At 38.1% G+C, this 8,776-nt stretch overlaps 1 non-coding gene across 1 annotated transcript; it reads left to right on the forward strand.

Moving 5' to 3' along the window:
* Positions 1–7,346: 7,346 nt before the first annotated feature.
* LOC111739741 lies at positions 7,347–7,465 on the forward strand. Its single transcript, XR_002780369.1, has one exon. It is a non-coding gene; the product is annotated as a 5S ribosomal RNA (ribosomal RNA).
* The last annotated feature ends 1,311 nt before the right edge of the window (positions 7,466–8,776 follow it).

Raw genomic sequence — 8,776 nt, forward strand, 5'->3', positions numbered from 1 at the left:
CTTTGAATATTTCTTGCCACTCCTTTCTGGCCTGCAAAGTTTCTATTGAAGAATCAGCTGACAGTCTTATGGAAGCTCCCTTGCAAGTAATTAGTTGCCTTTCTCTTGCTGCTTTTACGGTTCTCTCTTTGTCTTTAACCTTTACCATTTTAATTTTGATGCGTATTGGTGTGGACCTCTTTGAGTTCATCTTGATTGGGATTCTCTGTACTTCCTGGACTTGTATGTTTATTTCCTTCACCTGGCTAGGGAAGTTTTCAGTCATTATTTCTTTGAATATGTTCTTGATCTCTTGTTCTCTCTCTTCTCCTGGCATTCCTATGATGTGAATATTATTACACTTGATGTCATCCCAATTGTCCCTTAAACTTTCCTCATTAAATTTTTTTTTTCTATTTGTTGTTCTTATAAGGTGGTTTCTGCTTCCTTGTCTTCCAAATTCAATCCTTTGCTTCATCTAATCTGCTGTTGATTTATTCTAGTCTTCATTTCAGTTATTACGTTCTTTATTTCTCATCAGTTTTTTTATGGTTTCTATGTCCTTTTTTATGCTTACTGTCTCTTTGTTGAGGTTCTCATTAAGTTTCTTGAGCATCCTTATAACCAGTGTTTTGAACTCTGTCTCTGGTAGGTTGCTTGCCTCCATTTCCTTTAATTCTTTTTCTGAAGTTTTCTCTTGTTCTTTCATTTGGGACATGCTTCTTCCTTACCCCATTTTTGCTGCCTCCCTGTGTTTGTTATTATGTATTAGGTAGCTCTTCTATGTTTCTCAGTCTTCGCTGAGGGGCCTTGTGTAGTAGGTGTCCTATATGGCTCAGTGGTACAGTATCCCTGATCACCTTGCACTGGTGCTCCAGCAGTGTCCTTTTTATGGATTTTGCATGCCATCCTGTTGTAGTTGAGCCTTAATGGCTGTTGGCACATAAGTGGGTGGGATTGACTCTCAGGCTAACTGGCTGTGAGGATTGGGCACAGCATATGAGCCGCTGTGTGGGGGCTGACTCCCATAGAGTTGGATTTGCCCCAGCAGGCTCCTGTGCCTGTTGAGACTACCCTTTGGGTGCACCACTTGTGGGATTAATCAGGTCGTGTTCTGTTGTGGTTTGAAGCTAGCCTGTGAGTGTGTTGCTTCTGGGGCCTCTTGAGAGAGGGTCCTGTGCAGGCCAAGGTCAGCCGCTGCTTGTGATCGGCCCAGAGCTACCTGGTAGGAGCTATGAGCAGTTGGTCACGGCCTGTGCTGGACCTGGAATCATGTAGGAGAGGTCATGCTGAGAACCAAGGCCGGCTGCCACCAGTACCAGGCCTAGGGCAGCTCAGCAAAAGGCCCAAGGCACACTGAGTCCTGACGCCACCTGCTGGCCACCCATAGGGTTCAGCCATTGAATGAGCCTCAGGTGGTACTCAAGGTGGATGAGGTGTAGTCCCAGGTATTTACCAGAGTGGAGCAAGCAAAGTTCGCTAAGCCAATGAAGACTCAGATATGGTAGTGTGGGGGAGGGCTCAACACAAGAAATATGGCACCCACCTGTAGGCTGCACAATAGGAGGACCCGACACAGGGATAATGGTGGCTGTCTCTCTAGCCCTCGCCCTGCATCTGTACAACTCAGTCTTTCCCCGTATGTCTCCGGTGCCCTCTCCAGTCGCTGTCCCTCCATCAGAGCCCAGGGTGAGTGCCTGTGAGTGAGTGAGTCTGTGTATGGGCCCTTTAAGAGGACATCTGGGTTTCCAGCAGCCTTCCATCTCACCCTGACGGGCAGAATTCCTGCTGATTTTCTCAGTCAGATGTTGTGGCGACTCCTATTCCCTGCTCTGGACCTGGTGTAGGGATGGGGCCCCTTGCTTCTCAGTGGGACCTCTGCCACTGAGATTTCCCTCCCAATGCTCAACTGCCACACGTGGGTGTGGAGCCAGCCTATTTTGCATCTCCACTCCTTCTACTAGTCTCTGCATGGCCTCTTCTTTACATCCTTAGTTATAAAGAAGGAGTTCTTCATAAGTTAGAAGTTCTGTTCAGCTAGTCTTCTGATGGTTCTCCAGGGTGATTGTTCTATAATTTAGTTTTAATTTTAATGTGTCATGGGAGGCAGCAAGCATGGCATTTACCTACTCTGCCATCTTTCCTGGACCCCTGTTAATTTTAATTTTAATTTTTGTTTTATCTTATTGATGTGCTATAATTCTTTATGCATTTTGTTGTCAAAAATATGCTTAACAACTTTTTATCCATAATATGTGTTTTGAATCTTTGTTCAATTTGTTGTTGTTTTATGAGTGATTTCTTTTATTTATTAATTTTTTCATTGTGTATCTATACTACATTTTTTAATCCATTTATCTATTGGTGAACTCTTAGGTTGCTCCCATGTCTTGGCTATAGTAAACAATGCTATAATGAACATGGGGTACAGATATCTTTTTGAGATAGTGATTTCATTTCCTTTGGATATATACCCAGAAGTGGAATTGCCAGATCATATGGTAGTTCTATTTTTAAATTTTGAGGAATTGTCATACTGTTTTCTATAGTGGCTGCATCTGTTTACATTCCCACCAACAGTACACAAGATTCCCTATTCTCCACATCTTCTCTAACACTTATTACTCCTTGGGTTTTTGATGATAGTCATCCCCAGCAGGTGTGAGGTGATAGCTTCCTGTGGTTTGATTTGCATTTCCCTGATGATTAGTGATGTTAAGCACCTGTTCATGTACCTGTTGGCCTCTGGGAAAATGTCCATTCAGTTCCTCTGCCATTTTTAATCAGATTGGGTTTTGTTTGTTTGTTTGTTTGTTTGTTTTGCTATGAGTTGTATGAGTTTTTTATATATTTTGGATATGAACTGCTTATGAGACATGATTTGCAAATATTTTCTCCTATTCTGTAGGTTGTTTTTTCATTTTGTTGATGGTTTCCTTTGCTTTGCATATTGTTTTTAGTTTGATGTAGTTCCACTTGTTTATTTTGCCCTTGCTGCCTTTGCTATTAGTGTCAAATCTAAAACAATGATTGCCAAGACTAGTGTAAAGGAGCTTACTTTCTACGTTTTCTTCTAAGAATTTTATGGTTTCAGACTTTAACCCAATGTGAGTTTATTTTTATGTGTGATATAAGGTGGAGATCCAATTTCATTCTTTTGTATGTAGCTATCCAGTTTTCCTGACATACTAATGGAATAATACCCTTTCCCCATTGTATATTATTGGCTCCTTTATCATAAGTTGGTTAACCATATCTGGGTTGGTATCTGGGCTCTCCATCCCTCTCCATTGATCTATGTGTCTGTCTGTTTTTACACCAATACCATGTTATTTTGATTACTATAGCTTTGCAGTTTGATAATATGATAACTTCAGGTTTGTTCTATTCAGTGTGTTGTTCGCTTTTCAATTTGTTTTTCACTATAACAGTTTAAAATATTTTCTGTATTCAGACCCATTTTTCTGCTCCTTCTTTTAATTTTTGTTTTAAAGCTTGGAAAGTCCTTCTTTATCCCAATGGTCCATAAATGTTTACCTATATTTTCTTCCAGAATTTTTGTTTCATCTACTTTTTAAAACATATCTGAAAATTTTTTAACATATAAAGAAACATATCATTAGCCAACAGCATTTATTAAATAATCTATTCTTTCCTAAATTGATACAGACTATAATTTTTTTCCTATACCAAAAATATGGAGTCTGTATTCTCTTTCCTCTGTCTCATGTAGTATCTGGTATGGTACTATACCCCATCATTATTTTCCTTTCTCAAAATATTTTCAGTCATTCTCAAGTATTTACTCTTCTAGATGAAACATTTTGTCAAGTTAAAAATGTTTCGATTGGTATGTAATTGTATTATACTACATTTATAATTTATTCTTGGTAGAAAAAAACACATTTCAAGATTAATATGTCAAGGAGCACTCTATACAGTGTGGCACAATGAAAGAGCAAGACAGACGTGAGTATTTGACCCATCTGAGCTTCAGTTTCCTCATCTTCCCAGATCCTGGCATCAGGTTGAACATCTGTGCTAGCTTGGGAGTTGGTATATTTTCACTTTCTAAGTGAATCAATATATATATACATACATATATATATATATTGGTAAAAAGGCAAGAAAAGTTGTACTACATGTTATTTTTAGGAAGAGTGCCAGAGGGAAAGCTTTTAAGAGTTAAAGGAAAGAGATCACTTTGGGGTGCTGGTGCTAAGAGGGTTATGAGTCAAAACAAGAACAGAAGCCAAGGCCCTGAGCATCAGAGGTCAAGGCCACGTAGGAAGCCAGTTCTAGACAGCCTTTCTAACATTAAAAAGATTATCTAGGAGCTTAGGGATGTAGATTTGGAAGGCCAGAGTAAAAATGCATTGGGAATATAAGGCCTTGCTGGAACTCTATTAGTTAACAAAGTGACAAGAAAGAACAAGGCCCATCTTATCAACTGGGAGCAAAGATACAGACTAGGCATCTATGCCACAGGTGGGAATGGAGCAAGGAGAGGTATAGGGACACCCCAGGAATCCTCCAGACCAGGTCCTAAGGAACTTGCTCCTTGTCCTAAGAACTTCTGACATCCAAGAGTACTCACACTATGAATGTCAAGGTACAATCTGGGCTAAAGGACAGGTGGCATTTTAATCTAAAACAAGTTACTGTTCTGTGGCTGCAAACGACATTAGCAAAGATGGTGGACCAATTCTAGAGCTTCTGCTTTTGTATTGATGGGCAATATGGAAGCAGAGACTCGCTATTTCTCAGCATAGGGGTTTATTATCGCCAGAGTAAATACTAAAGATAATTCTGAGAAATATTGAAAACCTCGGTGTTATTTACTTAGATTCAATTTTCCATTTTCTGGCTGGGTTGATATAATATAGGCTCTTGCTCACAGTGTAACGAGTCCAGTAGAGTGCCTGGGATCAGAATATTGGGTGCCCTCTAATTATTTAGAGACCAATTTTCCTGCTGTGACCACAGATGCCAGGATAAAGATAATAAAGCTGCAAAGATTGCATTTTTTAGTCAATTATTTTTGATGATATGCTATGAGCCAGGTCATCAAATTGAAATCCCTCTGGATGCAGTGGAAATTTCTCATAATGCATTCTGTGACCAGGACAAAGTCCTCAAAAAGATGCACTTTTTTTTTAACCAACTCTTTTTTTTCTGGTTATAAAAATTATATATGCCTATTGTAGTAGTCATGGAAATGTATATAAAAGAAAATAATTATTATGGTTAATAAATCTTCATTCAAATAATTAGTTATTTTGGTAGGTTTTTTTTAAATATGTGTACATATAATCAACTGCAGATATTTATATAGCTAAGTCTAGACTAACTATGTGTGGCATTTTTACTTAACTTCATATCAAAAGTATTAAAAAGAGTTTATATTTAGAACTTGAAGTCTACAAAGAGCAGATAGCATTAAAATGAATTACATAAGCTCTACTATTAATATTTGGATAATACAGTATTAAACTAATATTACACTACTACCATTGGAAAATAATAAACACAGATATGTCAATTGGCATGCCAAGAAAGTGGGCCACAGAAAGAGCGATAGATTATCACTGTCTCAGTACATCTAGAAATATCTTCTGAGCCTAAAAATAATGGGCTGCATTAGCTAATGCAGAACAGTTATTTGACTAAATTAAACTTCAGCTACTATCAAGATTCATTCCAAAATAAGATTTTTTAAAGTAATAATAATAGCACCTTATTAATTATTTATAAAGTAATTATATTTTGAGCCCCTACTGTTTCCATCCATTCAAATGATACTAAAACTGAGGGTGAGGGAAGAAGAAGGAAGCAGATAGTGTATCCTCATTTTTCCTCCAAAGTTCGTATTTTTTTCTAGGCTGAGAGTGGTTCTCAGAAAAAAAGGGTATAACCTGAGATTTTTCTACCTTTTATATATATGTGTTTTGTATAGACTGTGTTTCCTCACATATACTTTGCCACAGTTTCTGACATTTTGTAATGTCACAAGCCTGTCTTTAAATCCACAGCCAATGCAACAAACAGTACACAGAGCCAAGGGGGCTGAAGTCAAGAGAACCACAACACATCTAATCACAGAATGATATTAGTGAAGACTTCAGTGACAGCAGACAGTCAGTTGTGTGTGCTGTCACTCAAATTACCATTTACTTTCTGTCAGCAGAGACTCTGGACATAGGAAATATATAACTGACAGACAAGCCCACTAAACAAAGACTTCATCAAGCCTCTTATCTAGAAAGCCAAACATTAACAATCTGAAACACATAAATGCCCCACTGAGGTACAAAACCAACAACAACAACAAGCAGCCAGCTCTCTGACACCAAAAGAAGGCCCAAGGGCAGAGGCTAGTTTTGGTGTCACATGAATGGTGACACATGCTTAATAAATACTAAGTAAATGATCATGATGATTCTTCCAGACTCTTTTAAATTGATAATGGGTGGGAGGTGAGTAAGGAGCAGAGTGGAGGCTGGTTTAAGGATTACACATGCCTAGTATAGAAAATTCAAAATGAATACAAGTAAAAATCTTACTGTCTAAAGAAAATCGCTGTTAATATCTCAGCATATGCTCTTCCAGACTTTTCACTGCACACACACGTTTAAATGATGTTTTACCTAAATTGGGATCATGTTCTCTATAGTATATGCTGTTTTTTTAAATTCAATATTATATATTTTAAAAACATATTTTCAAGTCATTAAATCTTCCACAACTCATTTGAAAGACTTCTTAATATTCTTCCACATGTATAAAACATAATTGTTTATCTCCTCTTGTTGGACATGCAAAATATTGATATCATTAATATTAATAATGTGGCAGTAAATATCCCTATACATTGTCAAAGGTTCAGAAATGGCCAAAGTAGAACCAGTGAATCACTGAAGTAGTAATTGGTAAAAATTTATTGTGCTCACACCAAAAAGACAATTTGCAAATTGGAAGCATTCAACCAAAACAGAGAATGAGGCTCAGTGATGCACCCTCACAAAGCAGTTTATACTCAGCAGTGGGAAAGCAGGGCCTTCACAGTGATTGATAAATAAGCTAAATTTACGACTAAACTGGTTTTGTCTGTTCTCTCCTGTGCTTGGTTGAGCTGTGATAGAAGGAGAGATGGTTTTTATTCTTTTGAGAACTAAGAGATTAGGTAAACTCAATTAGCCTAAACTTGGAACTGGTCTTCTAAGAGACCCTAAAAAATTAATAGCCAGATTTAAATCTCCAGGAAACTATGCCTAAATTCTCTATCTTAATTAAATTTTACTGTGTGACTTTAGACAAAGCACTCACCTCTTTAAGCTTTGGTTTCATCTCTTACAAAGTCCAGACAAGTCTACAGCCATGCCACCCTGAACGTGCCTGATCTCATCTGATCTCGGAAGCTAAGCAGGGTTGGGCTTAGTTAGTACTTGGATGGGAGACCACCTAGGAATACCAGGTGCCGTAGGCATTAAAAAATAAAATAAAGTCCAGACAATAAACCCTACTTCACATTACTGCCTTGATGGTGAAATGAGATATTTCTAGCACAGGGCCTCGGTAAATAGGCACCCAATAAATCAGTGCTGAATTTTAATTTAGGGGAGGGTGAATAAAAGTAACAGTAGCTACAACAGTTGAACTTCCTGTCTGGCAAGACTGAGGCCCTTCGTTCTTTCTGAATCTTAAGGTTCTTCCCTAGAGTGTAATTTACTGGCGCAAGAACGGGGGGAGACTGGAATGATGTGTTTGCCAAATGATTCGAAACCTTTTAAGAAGAAAATTCCTAGAGGAAAAAAACAGGCAAGGAAGCCTGATCTCCTAACTCCTAGGTCTGAATTTACTTTTCACAGAAAAATAAAAATAGTTAACATTTACCAAGGGCTATCCATGTACTAGACACTGTGTCAAGAACACAGGGTATCTTCTCATCCTCCCACCAGCCTGTGTGGGCTCAGCTGGGTTATGAACATTGCAAGTGAGAAGATGGAGTCTTTCCCAAATGCCAACAGCTAGTAAGTGCTAGAGAGGGAACTCTATGCAGGTTTGACGCCAGTATCCAGGCTCCTGACAGCTACACAAATATAGCTGTGCATCCTAAAGGAGTGTGTGAGTCGTAATCAGACAAGACCACACCTCATAACTTGTCCAGCCATCCATGAGCAGATCCTTAGCAGGATTATTTCCAAGGTGTTCTGGAAGGAATTTCTGCCTCCCAAATACTTTCTCCATTTCCTCTTCTGATTCAGAATATTTTATATTCTGGAATCTAAACCTTTTTTATTTCAAACTCAGGTATGTCTTAAAACGTTACTGGCTCGGTTAGAGTTTCTATTTTGATTTATGGTCCCATGAAGGTGTAGAGGACTGATATCAGATTCTTTCCTGAGAAAACGTTTGGCTGAGTGAGAGGAAGAGAATGTGAGGGAGTAAAGGGCAGGAGAAGGGCAGATCGGAGAAGCCAGGGAAATCCAAAACCAAAGAATTCTGAAGATTCTTCGAGCTCGCTATGAACTGCCCTGAATATCATTTTTTAGAATTATGAGAACCAAATTGGCAATTTATTGTATAAAAATTAATAGGGAAGAGAAAAACTATTTATAGCTTACTTGATTCGCTTTTATTTTTCCCTCTTATTAGAATATCTAAACTCTTTAATTAAACTTCTTAATTAAAATCTTTTGTTTCTTATTTGTGGTGTTTTTACTAAAGTGGAAATATATAGAAAAAGGCCATCATCAAATGGCCTGTATATTTAACCACATTTCTAGGCAAAACCAAA

Source organism: Pteropus vampyrus, unplaced genomic scaffold (assembly GCF_000151845.1).
Source record: "Pteropus vampyrus isolate Shadow unplaced genomic scaffold, Pvam_2.0 Scaffold53, whole genome shotgun sequence".
Classification (NCBI taxonomy): Eukaryota; Metazoa; Chordata; class Mammalia; order Chiroptera; family Pteropodidae; genus Pteropus; species Pteropus vampyrus.